We start from the raw sequence: 23,200 nt of genomic DNA, 5'->3' as shown, positions 1-23,200 counted from the left end.
CCAGGAAGCCCAGAGAATCTGGACTTGGGCCACAGATCACCACTTGTTCCTGAAAGCGATTTACATTCAGGGGGAGCAGAACTCATTAGCGGACAAACTCAGCAGAGTTTTACAACCACACGAATGGACTCTCGATCCATCGACCTTGCAGTCCATCTTCGACCAGTGGGGCACTCCTCAAGTGGACCTCTTTGCAGCTCCTCACAATCACCAACTGCCCAGCTTCTGCTCCAGACTCTACACTCCTCACCGTCTGGCAGCGGATGCATTCCTCCTGGATTGGTCCAATCTGTTCCTGTATGCTTTCCCTCCACTTCCACTCATGTTACGCACGTTGTTCAAACTCAAGAGGGACAGAGCCACCATGATTCTAATCGCTCCAAGATGGCCCAGGCAGCATTGGTTCTCCCTTCTACTTCAACTCAGTTCCAGGGATCCTTTTCTGCTTCCAATATTTCCTTCTCTGCTTACACAGCAACAGGAGACCCTTCTACATCCCAACCTCCAGTCTCTACACCTGACAGCTTGGTATCTCTCGGGCTGACTTCACATGATTCTCTACTGTCTCAGCCCGTTCGTTCTGTCCTGAATGCCTCCAGGAAACCGACCACTCTTCAGTGTTACCATCAGAAGTGGACAAGATTTTCTTCTTGGTGTCTTCTTCATCATCATAATCCCACATCTCTTTCAGTAGAGTCATTGTTGGATTACCTACTTTTTCTGTCTGACTCTGGCCTCAAATCTACCTCCGTCAGAGTTCATCTCAGTGCTATTGCGGCTTTTCATGAGCCAGTCCATGGAAAGCTCCTTTCAGCTCATCCCCTGGTCACCAGATTCATGCGAGGTCTTTTTAATTTAAAACCTCCTATTAAAGCTCCTCCTGTGGTCTGGGATCTTAATGTGGTTCTATCCGCTTTAATGAAGCCTCCATTTGAACTTTTGGCGAATGCCTCTTTCAAGTTCCTCACTTGGAAGGTACTTTTCCTTATTGCTCTCACCTCTGCCAGGAGGGTCAGTGAGCTCCATGCACTAGTTTCTGACCCACCTTTCACAGTCTTTCATCATGATAAGGTGGTTCTGCGTACACATCCAAAGTTTCTTCCTAAGGTTGTCTCTGAATTCCATCTCAATCAATCCATTGTTCTGCCTGTCTTCTTTCCGAGGCCTCACTCTCATTCTGGTGAGCAGGCTCTACATACTTTGGACTGTAAGCGGGCTTTGGCTTACTATTTAGACCGTACTAAGCCCCACAGATCATCTCCTCAACTCTTTCTGTCCTTTGATCCGAATAAATTAGGACATCCTGTTTCTAAACGTACGTTGTCCAATTGGCTTGCAGCGTGCATTTCATTCTGTTATGCTCAGACCGGACTGACTCTGGAAGGTTCTGTCACTGCCCATAGAGTCCGAGCTATGGCAGCATCTGTAGCTTTCCTCCGTTCCACTCCTATTGAGGAAATCTGCAAGGCTGCCACTTGGTCCTCAGTTCATACTTTTACATCTCATTATTGTCTGGACGCTTTCTCCAGACGGGATGGACACTTCGGCCAATCTGTTTTGCAAAATTTGTTTTCCTAATGGCCAACCTTCCCTCCATCCCTCTTTTTGTTAGCTTGGAGGTCACCCATCAGTCAAGAATATGCTGCCTGCTTGTCCTGGGATAAAGCACAGTTACTTACCGTAACAGGTGTTATCCAGGGACAGCAGGCAGATATTCTTGCGTCCCACCCACCTCCCCGGGTTGGCTTCTTAGCTGGCTTATCATAACTGGGGACCGCGCGCCTGTGTCGGGCGGGAAGGCACTCGCGCACGCGCGGGGCGGCCTCTAGAACTTTCCAAGTTCTTAGAGTGCAATCACTCTAAAAGTGTCCGTACCGGGGCTCCGTCGGTGCCGTCACCCATCAGTCAAGAATATCTGCCTGCTGTCCCTGGATAACACCTGTTACGGTAAGTAACTGTGCTTTTTGCTTTGCAGTGTTCAAGACTAATCCTGCAAAGCTACATTATTTCAGTAACAGAAGAAAGAAAATGTTTCAGAAGCTGAAATATTTTACCTCTCATCAAGCAGCAAATCTAGAATGCTGGAGGGAACCCACATAAAATGCTAATTTGAAGAAAAAATGTGTTTGCTTTTTAAACCTAGGCAGAAAACACACACGAGTCTCCCACATGAGCCACACACAACAGAGTTGGAAATAGAAAAGAATGCTCAGGAAATGGATATTCAGAAGGAACCTGGAAAAGCCTCCTGCTGGAGATGAAAATGTATTTGTACTCAAGAAAGCTTGAAACAAGTACGTTGGATCTCTAGGAGAGGAAGAGATAGTAGATGGCACGGGCAGGCAGACTAGATAGTCAATATGGTCTTTACCTGCCTCCATTTTCCTATGGCAAGTAAGCTGGCCAAATTATATGGATTCTTATGGTTCCTATTAGAGAATCACAATATACACAACTGGGTAAATTTCAAAAAAAGGAGATTTGTTCCCAAATGACCATAAACAGGCAAAAAACTAGTAAAGGAACAAGCTACTTTAAATACCCTTTTTAAACGAGAGTGGCGCTCAGAATCCAAGATGGAGTAAAAAACTTCAAATTGGGGTGCAAACCCCTAAAATGCGTTTTTTATAGAATCAATCATTGCACCATTTTGAGTGAAAAGGAAAGTGCTTATTGAAAAACACTCTTGCTTTAAATGTCCAATAAATGTCCAATAAAGTGAAAATGTTCCAACTATTATATAAGTTCAACTACATGAATTCAAATCAGAACTTATCTTAATGGTTCAGATAGCGTTGACCCGGCGAGGTTCTGACGCGTTTCGCCAATCCTGGCTGCCTCAGAGAACCTACTGCACTGCTAGTGAACTACTGCTTAGTTTAAAGGTGCTTCTTTATCTGGTACAAAGGAACTTCTTTTACATTTCCTGTGTCACAGGAAATGTAAAAGAAGTTCCTTTGTACCAGATAAAGAAGCACCTTTAAACTAAGCAGTAGTTCACTAGCAGTGCAGTAGGTTCTCTGAGGCAGCCAGGATTGGCGAAACGCGTCAGAACCTCACCGGGTCAACGCTATCTGAACCATTAAGATAAGTTCTGATTTGAACTCATGTAGTTGAACTTATATAATAGTTGGAACATTTTCACTTTATTGGACATTTATTGGACATTTAAAGCAAGAGTGTTTTCCTATTAGAGAATGACACGGGGGGCAAATTTGTCCCCGTCCTTGCAGGAACTCAATTTCCCTGTCCCGCCCCTGTGAGTTTTGTTTCTGTCCCATTCCTGTAAGTTCTGCGTTAACCGCACAAGCCTCGAACACTTAAGATTTTAATGTATTTGAGGCTTGTGCAGATGAGGATGGAGCTTGCAGGAACATGAAAAGAACTCGTGGGGATGGGAAAATGAGTTCCCGCAGGGACGGGGAAAAATCTGTCCCTGTGTCATTCTCTAGTTTCTATCCCCTCATATTCTCTGCGCCATTTCTAAAACAGTGTAACACATTCTCATCTTCTCAGCAAAACCATAGAAGCCACCGGATATATATATTAAGGCAGAACTACTTAGTCAGTGTCCAATATTTAGAGAAAATATTCAGTCATATATGATGTATTTGTGATCTATTTTTGGCTATTCTACTGCAGCAACTTGTGATCCTCATCCAGAAACTTAAGCCGCCATTGCTTCAGGTTTAAACAGATTGTAAGCCCTCCGGAGACAGAAAAATACCTACTGTACCTAACTCACCTTGAACTACAACTGAAAAGCATGAACTAAATCCAAAATCCCTTCCTTTCTCTCTCTCTCTCTTTTGTTAGAGTAAATGCAGAAGAGGAAGAGGGCAAGAAGAAGAAAAAAGGCTCCCTGCTCTAAGGACTCTTAATGCAGAAACACTGCCTGCTGGGAAAAGGCTGATGTCAGCTCCTAAGAGCTCAGCTCTCTGCAAGGATAAGGAGGCCTTTGTTTTCAGCTGAACTGTGAAAATGAGAAAATGGCTCCAGCCTGACAAACAAGAATCCCACACAACAGAGGTCAAGCCCAAGACCTTTCTTCAAAAGGTACAAAATTTCATTAGTGCTATTTTGTCAAAACACCCAGACACAGACAAGAGTTTAAAATCATGCCATAAATTGGAAATTGCCCTAAAAATGTTTTCTGTTATTAAAAAGCTAGTGGCCATCCCAACAAATAGTCGGAGATCTTCTATAAAACTTTGACAATTTTTAATTGGAACGTTCTAGACATATTAAGACCTAGCATTCCAAAGACAATGGAAAGTTGAAGCTGCAGAACAGAAAGCATGCTAAAAACTATAAACCAATGCTCCCTAAATACAATATGAACTTCCAAAAGTAATGAAATCACTTTGAATAGCCGCTATAAAGCGCAACCGTGTCAGAGTTCATGAAACAAAGAAAAGTTCTATTATAAGGGGCTTGTTAAAATAACAAAAGGGCTGAAATGCCCCTCTCATTTCGGACTTACCAGATGTCAAACAATAACTTTTAAATCTGCATTAGAACAAATGGTAAGAAAACTAATATGTACAGCGTACCTGAAAAAAAATCTGAAGCCCGTTTGACTGTCAGTGACAGCCACGCTCAGCCCTGTCCTACCAGGGGTGGTCAATAATTTAATGCTTCTTCACAATGTGCCAGGCTGCCTTGTGAGAATGTGGGGTTCAGCAGCTGGACCATCTGGACCTGGCTCCCTCAGATTATCTCCTGCTCCAAGTTTTGAAGAAATTTCTCAGTGGACGGTGGCTTTCAAGTGATGTCAAGGAAGCTGTGACATCCTGGTTTGAAGGTCAAACAGAAAAATTCTTTTCAAAGGGGTTTCAAGTCATGGAGCTAGCAGGGACTATATTGAAACAATTTTGGGGGAAATTCTCTTCTTTCCTACTGAGGCAGATAAATTATTGAATGCCCCTCTTATTTTATTTACAGTGGTACCTTGCATTACGAGCATAATCCGTTCCAGGAGCATGCTCGTAATCCAAAATGCTCGTTTATCAAAGCGAGTTTCCCCATAGAAAATAATGGAATCTCGCTTTGATACGTTCCCACCCCCTACCCCCGATAACTGGCATTGCTCCCCCCGCTCCAACTGCCCCCCCCGCGTCAACAGGCCCCCCCGCCCGAACAACTTAAACTTACCACCCCCCCCAGCGCAGGCACAGATTGTGTGCCTAGAAGATCTTCCGGCTTCTGCCTTGAGCATGCATCTGCGCATGCTCAAGGACTTCCTTTTTTTTTGTTTGAAATAATTTTTATTGATCAGAAAAGACCGAACAGCCATAACAATGCAACAGGGAACATGGAACATACAGGGCAGAGAAACAGCAAAACAAGCAGGGAACCCCCAGCCCAAAGGGAGGAGGTACAAGCCCCACGATACCCCAGTGAGCACAAGCCCATAAGACAGCTGTAGCATAAATCCCAAACATGAACAGCAAAGACAATAGAAGCTGGTCAGTACCTTTCAGTAGTTTTCAACAGAGAGAAAAAGACAACATCCCCCGAAATCCCAGCAACCAGACAAGCCGCAGGGCTCGGTGATTGGACCCGTGCTCTTTAACATCTTTATAAATGATCTGGACATAGGTACGACAAGCGAGGTGATTAAATTTGCGGATGATACAAAGTTATTCAGAGTAGTAAAGACGCAGGGGGATTGCGAAGATCTGCAACGTGACATAATCAAGCTCAAGGAATGGGCATCGACATGGCAGATGAGGTTCAACGTGGATAAGTGTAAAGTGATGCATGTCAGTAACAAAAATCTCATACACGAATACAGGATGTCCGGGGCGGTACTTAGAGAGACCTCCCAGGAAAGGGACTTGGGAGTTCTGATCGACAAGTTGATGAAGCCGTCCACATAATGTGCGGCGGCAGCAAAAAGGGCAAACAGAATGCTAGGAATGATAAAGAAGGGGATCACAAACAGATCAGAGAAGGTTATCATGCCGCTGTACCGGGCCATGGTACGCCCTCACCTGGAGTACTGCATCCAGCACTGGTCGCCTTACCTGAAAAAGGACACGGTACTACTCGAAAGGGTCCAGAGAAGAGCAACTAAGATGGTTAAGGGGCTGGAGAAGCTGCCGTACAGCAAAAGATTAGAGAAACTGGGCCTCTTCTCTCTCGAACAGAGGAGATTGAGAGGGGACATGATCGAAACATTCAAGGTACTGAAGGGGATAGACTTAGTAGATAAGGACAGGTTGTTCACCTTTTCCAAGGTAGGGAGAACAAAAGGGCACTCTCTAAAGTTGAAAAGGGATAGATTCCGTACAAACGTAAGGAAGTTCTTCTTCACCCAGAGAGTGGTGGAAAACTGGAACGCTCTTCCAGAGGCTGTTATAGGGGAAAACACCCTCCAAGGATTCAAGACAAAGTTAGACAAGTTTCTGTTTAACAAGAACGTGCGCTAGTAGGGCTAGTCTCAGGATGCTGGTCTTAGACCAGAGGGCCGCCGCGTGAGCGGACTGCTGGGCATGATGGACCACTGGTCTGACTCAGCAGTGGCAATTCTTATGTTCTTATGTTAACACATCCATACCGACAGCCAAGCCACAAACAACCATGCATACACAGAACCCACAGAACCCCCCCCCCCCTTTCTATGGAAGTGAGTAGGCGCTGACTGAAAACAATCAAAGAGAACCAACCTCCAACAAAGTGGCATCCCAAAGAGAACGATAGATGCGGTGAGACGCAGGTAACATCCCCTGACAACTGCGGATCTCCCATCTGGCCACCTCAGCCAGAAATCGCTTCCATCCCAGCACTTCAGGCACGCCAGCATCCATCCACAGGCGAAGCACCCCACGCTTGTCAACCAATAGCGCAGTGTACAAGAAACGCCAGTGTTCCAAGCCCAAGCCCTGATCAAGCACCTCCCCCTCACAGCCCAGCACAATAAGTAAATAAGACCATTGCAAGGGCACCTCCACTATGCGGGCCAGGAAATCCAGCACCCCGTTCCAATAAGCGCCCAATTCCGGACATTCTATAAACATATGCATAAGGGTGCCATGCATACGCTTACATTTAACACAGACATCCGAGTCCCAAAGACCCGCTCGAAACCCCCTGTCCCTGGTGAAATAAGTACGATGTAACAATTTGAACTGCAATTCCTGCAGCTCAGCATTATGGACCCCTTTAGAAATACTAGTAAAACAGGCCACCAGCATCTCAGCTCCCACAGGCTCCCCGAAGTCCGCACTCAAGGACTTCTAATTCTCCCTCTCGCCGAGAATCTCGGCAAGAGGGAGAATTAGAAGTCCTTGAGCATGCGCAGATGCATGCTCAAGGCAGGCAGGCAGAAGCCGGAAGATCTTCTAGGCCAGGGGTGTCCAATGTCGGTCCTCGAGGGCCGCAATCCAGTCGGGTTTTCAGGATTTCCCCAATGAATATGCATTGAAAGCAGTGCATGCAAATAGATCTCATGCATATTCATTGGGGAAATCCTGAAAACCTGACTGGACTGCGGCCCTCGAGGACCGACATTGGACACCCCTGTTCTAGGCACACGATCTGTGCCTGCGCTAGACGGGGGTGGGTGGGGGGGGGTTAAGTTTAAGTTGTTCGGGCGAGGGGGGCCGGTTCACGCGGGGGGGGGGGTGCTGGTTGGAGCGAGGGGGCCTTTGCGAGCGGGGGGAAGCGATGCCGGTTATCGGGGGGGGGGGGGGGGTGCTCGAAATCGAGTCAACACTCGGTTTGCGAGTCAAAAGTTTGCTGAGTGTTTTGCTCATCTTGCAAAACATTCGCAAACCGGGTTACTCGCAAACCGAGGTTTGACTGTATTCAATTTTTTATACCATTCCCTCAGGGGAGCTCAGAACAGTTTACATTAATTTATTCAGATACTCAAGTATTTTTTTCCCTATCTAATGTACCTGGGGCAATGGGGGATCAAGTGACCTGCCCAGGGATACAAGGAGCAGCGTGGGTTTGAACCCACAATCTCAAGGTGCTGATGCTGTTGCTTTAACCACTGTAAGAAATAAAAAGGCAAAGCTGCCATGTTGGGCAGCAGTTGAAGTGATATAACAAAACAAGTGTGCAACAGCTAAAAAGCATCACAGTGTGACGGATGTACAATTTCAGCTATTGGGTATTACCTGTCACAATAACTCTAAAAAGAGTTATACACTTTGCCCTCTGAATCCGCAGGTTTAGTACTCGTGAATTCGGTCATTCGCCTATTTTTAAAGGCTGAATCTGATCCATCACTGCATCCCGAACCTCCACAGACCTTACCTGGTGGTCTAGCGGTGACACGGGACAGGAGCGTCATCAAAAATGGCTGTCGTCAGTTCCCGTGAACTCACGGCAGCCATTTTTTATGACAGTCCTGCCCTGCGTCACTGCTAGACTACCAGGAAAGGTCTGGGGGTGGGGCAGAGTCAGCCCTAAAAGTTATCGGTGATTTTTTTTCATATTCGCCGGCTGGCTCTGCCCCTAATCCTTGTGCATTCGGAGGGAGAAGTGTACATTAATTTGTACCTCTTAAGTCAAAGGTAAAAAAAAATTCTCTCCAGTAATCTTCCTCTAATTCCACTCTCTCTAGCTATAGCTTTACTCATCTCTCTTCTTCCTAGTCCACTATACAAATCACACACCTAAATGGTCTTAGCTGTAGAGTTCACAGGATAATTTTTGATCTCTTGATTTCACACTTATGCCACAATGTCAGCTGTTTTCTTATCCAGCATCTCCTCTCTTTATATCCAATGCTTCAATCACTTTCCTGAAAACATTTTCAATCCTACTTGATCCACATATTGGAAGAGGAATGAGAGGTAGAATGAAGAGGCCAAAACTACCACCTTGTACATCAATCTTTAGTTCCCAGTTTTCTTAACAGAGTATGTTCTTTTTTCAAAAAGATACCGTCTCTCACTTTCATTACTCAATGTCTCTCTCTCTTCCTTGGCTTACAGCTGGCAAGAAGCACAGATGACTCATGCAATAAACTGTGTCGGTGTCTGAGGTGATAGAAATAGAACCTACAAACTATCTAAGCTGCATTTAAAAAAAGTGCACTCTATACCAGGGTTTGTAAACCCAACTGGTTATTTATAATGAATGTTTAGTGACGTCTTAGCTTATATGTCCAGCCTGAGACGTTGGGGTATTTTTCCATAGATGCAGCGAGGGAGAAGATCCTTAATTAAATCAGACCTTTTAAATCAAGAAGCAAATAAAATGTATGCAATGTGCTTACTCTGAAAATCAAACTCAAAGTATGGTCAATCCTAGAGGGTGGCTATGAAAATGGTGGTCTTTAGCAAAGCAAATGGGGACATACTTGTTTCAACATGTATACTTTAGAAATAAAGATGGGAGAGAAAATATGAGAGAGACATTTAAATACTTCTGTAGCATAAATGCATAGGAGGAAGGTCTCTTCCAACTTCTCCATTGTTTTGACGTTCATTGTAATTTTGCATTATTTATTGGTTGCAAATTGTGCTATTTGAATATCTCTCCTTCTTTGTCTTCTGTTTCGGTTTATTTTAGTGTTAGTTTTTAAACCATTTTGTGTTGTTTTTGCATTTCTGTGTGAAATGCAATACTGTATATTAAATTTTACAAAATAAAGGAAGCTCTGGAACAAGGGAGCATAGAAGGAAATAAGATAGATTCAGGAATAGCCTAATGGTAGACGAATGGAACTGTCTTCCAGTAGGGGTGAAACTCATTCTCAAATTGAAGATATTTTAAAACAATTTTTGAACTTTTATAAAGCTTTGTATTCTTCAAGTCTTATTCAAATAAAGAACTAGAAGGTTTAGAGTTCTTAAAGGATTGTATATGAGTCATGCACAGAGGATGTAAAGGGAAAGGCCAGTAGAGAACTTGGATAGGCCATACAGTCTGTTCCTATTGTTTACTTGCCTACTTATTTGAGTGAGGTTTTGGGGGGGGTTTGGCCTGGTGAAGCACTGAAGTCTTTAAGAGCTATGAAAGAGCTATGAAAGAGTCTGCTTGTTAGGGCCCTGATCAGAGCTTGGCAGGACAGAAGGCTGCTGCCTAGGAGCAATGATCCCTGTAAGGACTAGCCAAGTACATGCACTTTTTTTTGTGTGTGCAATAAATTTTAAAAAAAAAATTGTGTGAGCAACTGTGTAAAAGCTGCGAGCTACATTCCTTGAATGTATGAGCGATTGCAGAGGGAATCTAGCATAGGGGTATATGTTGTAGAGGATGGAGAGGTAAGATAGGGCTGCAGTGGGGGAAGAAGAGAGTAGAGTAAATGGGTGGGGAGTGCAAGACGAGAATGAGAGAACTTGCACTTCTTCACCGAAAGGGTAATTGATCGATGGAATGGTCTTCCACGTCAGGTAGTGGAGGCCAGTACCACGCTCGACTTCAAGGGATGATGGGACCGTCTGGTGGGGTCGCTCCAGAGGAATGCTTAAAAAACGGATTCTTGAGGAGGGAGGGTTCTTGAGTGGGCAGACTTGTTGGGCCGCCGGCCCTTTTCTGCCGTCACACTCTATGTTTCTATGAGATGGCATGCAGAACCCAACCTGTCCTTCCACAATATTGCTTACAAAACTCATGCACCCAAAGTTGACTTTGGTGAGTTTGTGGAGCAGTGGTTAGAACTATAGCCTTTGGGTAAATCACTTAATCCACCCCCACCCCCCTTGCCCAGGTACATTAGATCAGTGGTTCCCAACCCAGTCCTGGAGGACCACTAGGCCAATCGGGTTTTCAGGCTAGCCCTAATGAATACACATGACAGAGATTTGCATATAATGGAAGTGAGAGGCATGCAAATCTGCTCCATGCATATTCCTTAGGGCTAGCCTGAAAACCCAATTGGCATGGTGGTAGAGAGTTGCGCGGGGACAGAAATCCCACCCGTCCCCGCCAAAGTCCCACCCGTCCCCGTGAGGAATCCCACCCGTCCCCACCCGTCCCCGTGAGGAATCCCTCCGTCCCCACGAGGAATCCCCTCCGTCCCCACCCGTCCCCGTGAGGAATCCCCTCCGTCCCCGCCCGTCCATATAAACTTCAGAAATAGTTATTTCATTTAATTATGCTACTGAATTAAAGGCTCTGGTAGAAACCCATTTACAAATAAGCAAAAAGACTTTATTAATTTGAAAATATTAATTGGGAAGAATACATACTTTGCAAATGGGTTTCTACCAGAGCCTCTAATGTTTATAAATTTTTATCAACACAACTAATATACTACTTTATCCTGAAGCAAAATAAAAAAAAAGAAATATAATTATTTTCCTACCTTTGTTGCCTGGTTTCTGCTTTCCTCATGTTCTCATTCAATTCCTTCCATCCACTGTCTCTCTTCCTTCTGCATCTTCCATTTGCTCTGTTACTGTGCCTCTCCCTTTCTTCCCCCTTCCAAATTGGTCTGGCACCCATCTTCTTCTCTCCGCTCCCCCCATAGTCTGGCATCTGTCTTCTTCCCTGCCAGCGTCTTCTCCCTACTCTCTCTTCCCCATTTCCTTTCAGCGTCCTTCTCCCCCCATCTTCCCCATGTCCTGTCAGCGTCCTTCTCCCCCCTCTGCTTCCCCATGTCCTTTCAGCGTCCTTCTCCACCCACCCACCCCCGTCTTCCCCATGTCCTTTCAGCGTCCTTCTCCACCCCTTTGTCTTCCCCATGTGCTTTCAGCATCCTTCTCCCCCCTCTGTCTTCCACAAGTGCTTTCAGTCCTTCCCCCCCCCTTCCCATGGCCTTTCAGCGTCCTTCTCCACCCCTTTGTATTCCCCATGTGCTTTCAGCGTCCTTCTCCCTCCTCTGTCTTCAAGTGCTTTCAGAGTCCTTCCCCCCCTCCTCCCGTCTTCCCCATGGCCTTTCAGCGTCCTTCTCCCCACTCCTTCTCTACCGCCCCGGGTGCAGCACAGCCGGCCAGGTCCCCTTACTTTTGTGGCACTTCCCCGACCGACTGACAACAGCCCCGGTCCGACAAACCTCCCTGCCCTTAACTGCGAATCTAAATTACCTTATTACAGCTGCTGTAAGAAGATAATTTAGTTTCGCGGCTACAGGGCAGGGAGGATTGTCGGACCGGGGCTGTTGTCGGTCGGTCGGGGAAGTGCCACAAAAGTAAGAGGACCTGGCCGGCTGTGCTGCAACCGAGGCGGGGGGTGTGGCGGGGCGGACCGCCCCCTCCCTTGGTAGCCACTCGAACCGCGAGGCTACTCTCCTCCTTACCTGCACTGCCTGCAGCACAGAGCCAAACGGAAGTCTTCCCGACGTCAGCGCTGACGTCGGGAAGACTTCCGTTCGGCTCTGTGCTGCAAGCAGAGAAGGTAGGGAGAAGAGCCGCGTGAGTGAGTACATCCAGCCCCGCAGGAACCCCGCGACCCTCGGAGGCGTCCCCACGGGATCCCCACGACCCTAGGGGGCGTCCCCACAGGATCCCCGCGACCCTAGGGGGCGTCCCCACGGGATCCCCGTGACCCAAAGGGGGAACCCGCGGGATGCCCGCGGGTCCCGCGGGATTCCCGTCGTCCCCGTGCAGCTCTCTACATGGTGGTTCTCCAGGATAGGGTTGGGAACCAGGACAGATGGGGGGAAATGCTCGAGTACCTGAATTTAAACCTCTTAGGCTATAAGTGGTATATAAATACTTAAATAAATAATATCAAACCAGACCAACAAATTATCCCTGCAACATACACACTCTGTTTACCATCACCCTTTGTTGCCTTGAGGCAACCAGTCTCTAAACACAATCAGTCAAGTTTGCATTAGTGATATATATTCCGCCTTTACCTTGCGGTTCAAGGCGGATTCCATAAGAATTGTTAAGATATTGAGAAGTACTTAGGAAATAGATTGAATATTTTCTGGCTTGCTAAGGAGTAGCTCATACCAAAGGTACTCAGTTTATTTATTTATTATTTGTTTTCTATCCTGTTTTCCCCAAAGAGCTCAGAACTGAACGGATTACAGGTTAAACATACATAATATACAGTTAACATTTATAACTGGAACCATAACACATAAAACTTTATTTGTATACCACAATACACCGTGAAGTTCGATGCGGTTAACAGGAGTTAACTGAAAACCATGCATATGAGGTAAAGTATACAATTACAGGTAACATAGAAGTCCAAGTAACAAATATCCAAGGCTTTGCTGAAATCTAAGTACTCCATGATTAGCGCTTTCTCTTGATCTAACTCTCTGGTCACCCAATCAAAGAAATCAACCTTATTTGTCTGACAAGATCTATTCATGCCGCCTTGGGTCCTGCAATATCCTCTGTATTGGAGGAGCTGACATCAATTTGTTCACCACAAAGATCAGGCTAAGAAGTAATGGCTCACTTCTTAAAACGTAAAAATCAAGAGTTCAAGGAAGACCTTTAACGGGTATCAGACACATACCAACAAACACCATAGGTTTGTCGGAAAATTCCTCATTTACCCAACGGTGCCTCCACCTCCTGTCTTGTTTTGTTTTGTTTATCATTGATATTTTTCCTTATTTGCATTGCTTTTCCTAGTGAAATTCTTATAAATTATGCATAGCTAGTATGAAAAACTTTTACTTAGCTTTTTCATCCCCAAACGCCAACGCGTTTCGATAATCTTTATCAAGACGAAAACTGGGGAACTAGAATACCAAACAAACACATACACCACATTAGAGATGACATTGGAGCACACGCATACACCACTTTAAACAATATCATCCCCTTCTCTATGCTTAACTTACATTTATGCAGGACAAACGTCACATACCAACCATCGGCAAAAAAAGCACGCCGAGGTTCACCGACTCTGAGAACTAAATACCCTACCCCAAAATACGTCATTTCCGGGGAATTACACTCCTGACCCATACGTAGTAAAAGGGGCCAAGCACTGAAAAAAACCCTGAAAAAACCAACACCCCTTAGCTAACCAAGGATCTAAAGATCCGCTTGAGCTAACCAGTCAGAAGTTTGATTTAACCCATTAGGGGCCATAGAGTCTAATCGGAACATCCACCGGAGTTCGCACCGGTTGAGCCTCCGGGCAGTGTTCCCTCCCTCCCACCCTACAAAAATTTGGTCTAGGACCCGCCACTGCAGATCTTCTAACGTATGCCCGCACTGAATCCAATGATGGACCAGCGGGGATCTTTAGATCCTTGGTTAGCTAAGGGGTGTTGGTTTTTTCAGGGTTTTTTTCAGTGCTTGGCCCCTTTGACTACGTATGGGTCAGGAGTGTAATTCCCCGGAAATGACGTATTTTGGGGTAGGGTATTTAGTTCTCAGAGTCGGTGAACCTCGGCGTGCTTTTTTTGCCGATGGTTGGTATGTGACGTTTGTCCTGCATAAATGTAAGTTAAGCATAGAGAAGGGGATGATATTGTTTAAAGTGGTGTATGCGTGTGCTCCAATGTCATCTCTAATGTGGTGTATGTGTTTGTTTGGTATTCTAGTTCCCCAGTTTTCGTCTTGATAAAGATTATCGAAACGCGTTGGCGTTTGGGGATGAAAAAGCTAAGTAAAAGTTTTTCATACTAGCTATGCATAATTTATAAGAATTTCACTAGGAAAAGCAATGCAAATAAGGAAAAATATCAATGATAAACAAAACAAAACAAGACAGGAGGTGGAGGCACCGTTGGGTAAATGAGGAATTTTCCGACAAACCTATGGTGTTTGTTGGTATGTGTCTGATACCCGTTAAAGGTCTTCCTTGAACTCTTGATTTTTGCGACTCTGTGCACGTGTGATTTGGATATAGCCGATCAGCATTAAGTGATTTCTGTTGTTGACATCACTTCTTAAAAGACAGCTGGTTAAAAAAAAAAAGCAAATTACAGATAAGTAATTTGGCTGCTAAAAGTTTTTGAGCTGCTGGTTGTTAAGTTTTAAGTTACTAGGCAGGCAGAATGCAGGCCCCAGCCTCTCCCTCCTCACCCTCTACCCCCCAGGCAGGCAGCAGGCAGGCACCCGAGTTCTCGTGGGAAATAGCGCAGGACCAGGTAGGCAACCTGGTGCACAGCTATGCTGCTAGAGAATAGAAGAGGAGGCATTCGCGTCTTCCGTTCTCAGCAGAAGTGGCAGGGACCAGGCAGCCAGCAACCCTTGTGCGCCACTCTCAGCGAGTGAGGCGCCATAAGTTAAAAAATAAAATAAAATAAAAAGGTACGCGTGAGGGGGAAGGAGGAAGAGGGCTGGCAAGAAAGGGAGGGTGGCAACATTAAAATAAGTTAATGGGGGGGGGGGGGCGCTTTGTGCTTTCGCTCCATTAGATGCACCCTTATTTCCACCCACTTTGGGGGGGGGGGGAGTGCGTCTAATGGACCAAAAAATACGGTATTTAGATTTATTGGTCAGGCTAAGAAGTACCCACTTTAAACCCTAACCACACCAAACATATTTTCAATATACAGCAATATAAGCATCTGACTGGTACACTCTGAGTTTACGTCCAGCAGAGTCTACTATGAACTTTCAAAGCTCAAAGTGAACAAAGCCATGGGACCAGACAAACTACATCCCAGGGTGCTTAGGGAGTTCCTGGTGGAACCATTATCCGCACTCTTCAATCTTTCCCTAAGTATAGGAAGAGTCCCATTGGACTGGAAAACAGCTAACATCATTCTACTACACAAAAAGGGATACAGGACGGAGGCTGCAAATTACAGACCAGTGAGTCTCACATCGATAGTGAGTAAAATTATGGAAACACTAATCAAACACAAATTAGATACGATCCTGAACGATGAGAATCTACGAGATCCCCATCAACATGGATTTACAAAGGGAAGGTCCTGCCAATCCAATCTGATCGGCTTTCTTTGACTGGGTAACGAAAAAGCTGGATATGGGGGAGTCCCTGGACGTCGTGTACTTGGACCTCAGTAAGGCTTTTGATAGTGTCCCACACTGCAGGTTATTGAGCAAGATAAGTTTGATGGGATTAGGAGAAATGTTAACTGCATGGGTAAAAGACTGGCTCAGTGGTAGACTTCAGAGGGTGGTGGTGAACGGCACTCTCTCAGAAACGTCAGAAGTGATCAGTGGAGTGCCGCAGGGCTCGGTCGTGGGTCTGATCCTATTTAATATCTTCATAAGGGGCCTGGGCTCAGGGGATTTGAGGGAAAATTACATTATGCGCCGATGACGACAAACTATGCAACATAGTAGGCAAAAGCACAGGACCTACTCTTACTGGAACATTGGTCCTCAACTTGGCAACTAAGTTTTAATGCCAAAAAGTAATGCACCTTGGCAGCAGAAATCCATGCAGAACTTACAACCTAAATGGTGAGACTTTATCAAGAGCTGCAGCAGAACGGGACTTGGGAGTGATCATTAGTGAAGACATGAAGACTGCCAATCAAGCTTCCTCCAAGGCTAGGCAAATGATGGGTTGTGTCCGAAGAAGTTTCGTCAGCCGGAAGCCCAAAGTTATAATGCCGTTGGTACAGATCCATAGTGAGACCTCATCTAGAATATTGTATACCACATTATCAAAAAGATGTGCAGAGAATTGAGTTGGTTCAGCGAATGGCCACCAGGATGGTCTCAGGACTCAAGGATCTCCCGTATGAGGAATGGCTGGGTAAGTTGCAGCTATACTCACTCGAGGAACGTAGAGAGAGGGGAGACATGATTGAGATGTTCAAATATGTCATGGGCTGTATTGAGGTAGAAGAGGATATCTTTTTTCTTAAAGGACCTACGACGACAAGAGGACATCCGTTGAAACTCAGGGGTGGGAGATTTCATAGTGACACCAGGAAGTATTTCTTCACCGAAAGGGTGGTTGATCATTGGAATAGTCTTCCACTGCAGATAATTGAGGCCAGCAGCGTGCTAGATTTTAAGAGAAAATGGGATAAGCATGTGGGATCACTTCAAGGAAGAAATTAGGGGGGGTCATTAGAGTGGGCAGACTTGTTGGGCAGTGGCCTTTTTCTGCCATCATCTTCTATGTTTCTATGTTACTCTGCCCCAAAGATAGGAACTTGAGCACAGACAGGGATCGGGATGCTGGTTCTCAAACAGAATACAACAGATGTGTCAGATCTGTTAAACAATATCTTCATTATAAATGACCTCTTTATGGCACTGGCTATAACAGCTTTATTACACAATGTAATTTATGAATAAAGTAGAAACATAGAAAAAAGCAGTAGAAAAGGGCTATAGCCCACCAAGTCTGCCCATTCCAAGTATCCCTTCCCTTGAATTTACTCCCTTAAAGATCCCACGTGAGTATTCCATTTTCTCTTAAAATCCATCACGCTGCTGGCCTTTATCACCTGGAGTGGGAGTCTGTTCCAATGATCCACTACTCTTTCGGTGAAGAAATACTTCCTGGAGTCGCCATGAAACTTCCCTCCCCTGATTTTCAGCGGATGCCCTCTGGTGGTCGAGGGTCCCATGAGCCAGAAGATATCATCTTCTGACTCGATGCGTCCCGTGATGTACTTATATGTTTCAATCATATCTCCCCATTCTCTTCTTTCCTCAAGTGAGTACAGCCGCAATTTTTTAAATCTTTCTTCATACGCGAGATCCTTGAGCCCCAAGACCATCCTGGTGGCCGTTCGCTGAACTGATTTGATCCTCAGCACGTCCTTTCGGTAGTGTGGTCTCCAAAACTGAACACAGTACTCCAAGTGAGGCCTCATCATGGCTCTGTACAATGGCATCATAACTTCAGGTCTCCTGCTGACGAAACCTCTGCGGATACACCCCATCATTTGTCTTGCCCTGGAGGAAGCCTTCTCCACTTGATTGGCAACCTTCATGTCCTCACTAATGATCACCCCTAGGTCGCGTTCCGCCGTGGTCCTAACCAAGGTCTCACCATTTAGTACATAAGTTCTACGCGGGTTTCTCTTACCCAGGTGCATTATCTTGCATTTTTTAGCATTCAAGCCTAGCTGCCAAGTAGTTGACCATTGTTCCAGCAACAGTAGGTCGTGTGTCATATTATCAGGTAATAAGCTTTTGCCTACTATGTTGCAAAGTTTGGCGTCGTCGGCGAACAGTGATACCCTTCCTCTAAGTCCTTGCGTCATATCTCTTATGAATAAGTTAAATAGAATTGGGCCCAGGACCGAGCCCTGCGGAACTCCACTGATCACGTCCGATGCTTCAGATGGGGTACCGTTCACCACCACCTTCTGAAGTCTACCGCTCAGCCAATCCCCAACCCATGTAGTTAGAATGTCTCCTAATCCTATCGATTTCAGCTTGTTCAGTAATCTTCGATGAGGGATGCTATCAAATGCTTTACTGAAGTCCAAATATACCATGTCCAGTGACTCTCCGGCATCCAGTTGTCTAGTAACCCAGTCAAAAAAGCTAATCAGATTAGATTGGCAGGATCTGCCCTGGGTGAACCCGTGTTGGTGTGGATCACGCAGTTTTTCTTCGTCTAGGATTGTGTCAAGATTCTGTTTGATCAGTGTTTCCAAGAGTTTACACACTATAGACGTGAGACTCACTGGTCTGTAGTTTGCTGTCTCTGTCCTGCAGCCCTTTTTGTGGAGTGGGATTACGTTGGCGGTTTTCCAGTCCAAGGGGACCCTTCCTGTGCTTAGGGAAAGATTGAAAAGAACAGATAATGGCTCTGCCAGGACTTCCCTTAACTCCCTGAGCATTCTGGAGTGTAGGTTATCCGGTCCCATGGCTTTGTTTACTTTGAGTCTTGATAGTTCATCATAGACGCTACTGGGCGTAAATTCGAAATCATTAACGTATACTCCAACAATTTCAGGTCATTTGTTCCTAAGAAGTTCCATAGTATCAAATTTAGTTAGCAAAAATATGGATGTAGTTCTTGAGGCTAGCTCATATTCCCCAGAACAGGTAGTTGTTTTTAATATTATTACATCTTGGGAATTGGATTTTACATTACTCACCTTTTCCAAATTCAAGCTTAAAATGCAACTTACATTCAAGTACATGAAGAAAGGGAGAGAAATATGGAAATAGTTACAGGGCTCTAAGTTTCACTGCTCAAAAAGTCTTGGGAGCCCCCTCCAATTCCCTTCTTAAGCACTAAGTTCAGACCCCTCTTTGTCCTACGTGATTCCACCTCATCAGCCCCCGCTCTAACTCCCTACTTGAGAACTTGTTCTGACTTCTCTTTCGTCTTGTATATGTCATAATTATATTATAAGCTCTTCTGAGAAGGGACCTTCTCTTATATGTTCAATGTGTAGCGCTGTGTGCACCTGGTAGCGCTATAGATATGTTTAATTTAAATAAGATTATCTAACTGTTCAAAACTATCAGTAAATTCACTTTCAAAAATAAACACAACTGAGCCTAGATCATTTTCTTTATGAAAAAAGAAACTGGTCTTGCCAATAGAGAGAAATTTGTTCTTGCCAATATACTCTTCTTTTGGCGAGAATTATAGAATTTAACAGCACAAGTATGTAATTAGGAAGGGCGCAGATTGCATTGTAAACACAGCATACTGCATTGCTTGGCGGGAAATTTGGATAGATCACGCTTGCCAGTGGGACTCTACTGGCTCACTGGGGATGAAGAAAGTGGGACTAGGGGGTGAGAGGGGTGGAAATTGGTCTGGAGTTTATAGGTGGTTGTCCAAAGTTGTGCACCCAAATTTGGTCTTGAAGTCCAGATGTGCACGTAATCTAATTGGTCAATTAGGTGCTACCAACCAATTATTGACATTAATTGGAGTTAATCTAGATCTACATGCACACCTGCTTACATGCCATTCTATAACATTGCGCACCCAAGTTCTTGCATGGAACCCAAAAGGGAACGTGAATATGGGCACTCCAAAACTTTCAGTGCAATGTTACAGAATACCAGGTTAATACACCCAACCACCAGGATTTATACCAGGCTTCAGGAAAAGATTGACTGCCTGGTTTCAAACCAGTGAAGTTCAATGCTTAACACAAAATGTAGTAAGCAAGAATCCAAGAAACATTGGCTTTTCAACTGGATCACGTAAAGACTAATCAGAGTTTGCCAACTTATCTAATGACATGGTGGCAACTGAGATATAGGAGGTGGCCTAGTGGTTAGAGCTGCTGCTTCATCCCAGCCTGATGCTTGTGACTCTGGGCCAGTCACTTAACCCTTCATTGCCCCAGGCACTACAGTTAGACTGTGAGACTGCCAAGGCAGATAGTATCCGATTACTATTCAATATACTGTATACCTCTTTGGGTGAATCTCTTCATGAAAAAGGCAGTTAATAAAGCCCAATAAATAAAAAAACAATCAATTTCAGACGCTTCTTATAATACATTTTAATCCTTCATCCCAAGTCATTTGGCTTCGGCTGCATCCCACTAGCTTGCTGTTACACTGAAAGACATGAGAGCATGAACTCTACTGGCATTCATGTTTCCCCAACTTAGAATAATACTCTTACAACAGTCTTTATTTAATTTGATTTCTATCCCGTTGTCCCCCAGGACCTTAGAACAGGTTATTCTCTGAATCCCACTACTTGTCTGACCTACCTACTCTATTTGAATCTGATATGAAGGAGATGAGTGAATATAGTAGCACAAACTGAATTCCTAATGAAGTAACTGGTCACATATTTCAAGCCTTCCCTAATTCAACCATTTCTCCAGAAAATAAATGTATGCAACTAAAAGTATGTTCTGTTCCGCAGGGGGGAGACAGCACCACCAGGAAGCAAGCGAGAAATAAATCCAGAACTGTGTAAGCACACAAAAACCAGTGCCAGTTGGTGACCACTTACTGTTTCACTAGCTTTCGAGATGGATTCCAGATTTGTAACAAATTCCAGTGCTGGAGACTAGAGGCACAGCCTGTGACTAATACCAGGGTGATTTATTGGAGGATAAACAGCACAATCCTGGTCTTATGACTGAACTCCAGGACCCAAAGCAGAGCGGAATGCCTGGAATGCCAAGGACTGCTCTTATCAAAGTCCCTCCGACTACCAGAGCTCTCCAATCACTTCCTTCAGGCAGGAATGAGAGGAATCCTGAGCCCCCAGCTCTTTGCCAACTACAGCAGGAGAAACTTGAGCAGGATGACATCTTGGCATTTGTAGTGCTGGTGTTGTCATTTGCTCTTTTTTTTTGTTTAATCTTCTGGTGGAAAAGTTTCACAACCCATCTCTTGCTATAAAAGCTAAGTGGGGTCATATAAATAACATCCCACTACAACTACAGCCTGGACAGTTGTCAGAGCAGCTGGGCTTAATGTTTCCTGGCCTGGGGGTGTGATGTGCTTATATATCTCTTCTTCCCAGGGTAACATGGAAAGAGAGACAGGAAGGGACAGTGGGCAGAGCCCGGATCTGTTATTTTTACTTAGGAACATTTATAAAATGTGTAGTTTTAAGGTAAAAAGGGACAGACTCAGAAGAAACTTACGGATATACAGTATTCCCCCAAAACTCACAGAGGTTCCTTTCCAGGAGCACCTGTGAGTTTTGAAAAATTGCAAATGCGGTTTAGGAGCGGATTGGAGGCAGGAGAGAGCTGCAGGGGCGGCGGCAAGTGCTTCACACCCTCCTCAGTCAGAGCTCTCTACCCACCTGCCTTGGTTCCCAGCACCGTCTTTCCCTTCCTTTTTCAGGCTCACCCTAAACCGGAAAGAACGCTCAGTGCCGTGCCAGAATCCCCCCCCCCTTCCCGACTGCAGAGAGTTTGCCTAGTCTGAAGGAGAGCTGAGCGCAGACTGGAACCCTAGCAGAAGCGAGCTTCCTTACGCTCCATCGTCTCTGCACAAATCCTCCCCCACCTCGCTTTGTTGTTGCAAAAGGCAGCCTAGTACGCAGGACACCAGCTGCAACAAAAGGGGTCAAAATGGAAGAGCGGGAGAGGGCTGGCCATTCTTTTCTTGAGCAGGCAAAGAAGGGGGAAGTTGCTTTTCCATTGGTCAGTCATTCGTAGTATTTTCTGACTGGAAGAGGTGGTCAGAAAATACGGCGAATGGTTGAGTCTGCGAACCGCAAATTTGCAAGGGGGTCTACTGTACTTCTACATGGACAGGGTGATAAATTCATGGAATGGCTCCCTGGTGGAGGTATTGGAGATGAAGTCTATCTGAATTCAGGAAAGCTTGAGACAAGTACATAGGATATCTAAGGAAAAGGAAGGGAAAACAGATGGCATGGATGGGCAAACTAGATAAGTCATAGTTTTTATCCTCCATTTTTCTCTGTTTGCACAACAGGGCACAACACATGCGAATATTGATAGCTAAACACACTAAGGAGGTAGGTATGGAAAGAACAGCTTGTCTTTGTATACACAACTATGGAGGCAAAAAGACAAGAAAAGTCCAGGCCTTCAGCCATAGTTTTCAATGTACTCTACATCATTTCTGTGCAATCCACAATATAAAATTTGATAACTGAACAAACAGACATAAATGGGATTAAACTACTGATGCAACAATACCACTCACACCTTCAAACGTTAGTTGATCAGATATGAAAAGTACTTAATTCATATTGAAATTACTAATTCTACAGCAAAACGAACATTCATGTGGCTGTGACTCAAGTGCTTATTTACCCATAACGTTTCACATAATCCAAAATTTTTTTCTAGTTAATAGATATCCAATACGTGACCTTTGTCAGATGTATAAAAAGTGACTTGTCCCCATGGTTTTTACTCACATGGGTGGGTGGAGGGGTGGCTAATAAAGCAAGATTTACATGTGGTCAGTGGCGATATAAAATAATGTGGATGAATACATATGCAATAATGTACATGCTGACAAGAATGCACTTTTTTCTATGCATTCCATGTGGAGGCATTCCTGGGCAGAGCTGCAAGTGCATATCTACTTCAGTGTTCTTCAACCTTTTTATACCTATGGACCGGCAGAAATAAAATAATTATTTTGTGGACCGGCAGTTGAAGAACACTGGGTTAAGTCGTGGGCCAGACCCCACCCATCTCTACCTAATCTCCACCCCAGACCCCACCCCCAAAATAGTACTAATTGTAACACTATTTTTTTCATTCATTCGTAGATACACACAATATAATCTTATTAACAACACATAATGGTTAACCACAAAATTAAACTACACAAAGCACACTGACAGCAGATGTAAATTCTCAAAATTGACATAATTCAATCACTAAATTCAAAAATAAAATCATTCCCCCCTACCTTTGTTGTCTCCCTCCCTCCATGCTATGCCTTACCTTCTGGCCTGCTCCCGCCTGTCCATTTTATGCTGCCCCCAATGTTAT

General features: G+C 44.8%; 1 protein-coding gene and 1 long non-coding RNA gene across 4 annotated transcripts in view; one reads left to right on the top strand and one right to left on the bottom strand.

The window, feature by feature from the left end:
• The window catches only part of VGLL4 (vestigial like family member 4), a 251,170-nt gene that overhangs the window by 50,178 nt on the left and 177,792 nt on the right, over positions 1-23,200 (bottom strand). The gene's annotated exons all lie outside the window — the stretch shown is intronic.
• On the top strand, positions 1,967-22,898 carry LOC117351242. The gene is made up of 3 exons (XR_004537363.1): positions 1,967-2,294; positions 3,817-4,056; positions 20,626-22,898. It is a non-coding gene; the product is annotated as an uncharacterized LOC117351242 (long non-coding RNA).

This window comes from Geotrypetes seraphini, chromosome 17, assembly GCF_902459505.1.
Source record: "Geotrypetes seraphini chromosome 17, aGeoSer1.1, whole genome shotgun sequence".
Taxonomy (NCBI): Eukaryota; Metazoa; Chordata; class Amphibia; order Gymnophiona; family Dermophiidae; genus Geotrypetes; species Geotrypetes seraphini.
The sequence above is the reverse complement of the archived record's forward strand: the minus strand, read 5'-3'. Positions and strand labels throughout refer to the sequence as shown.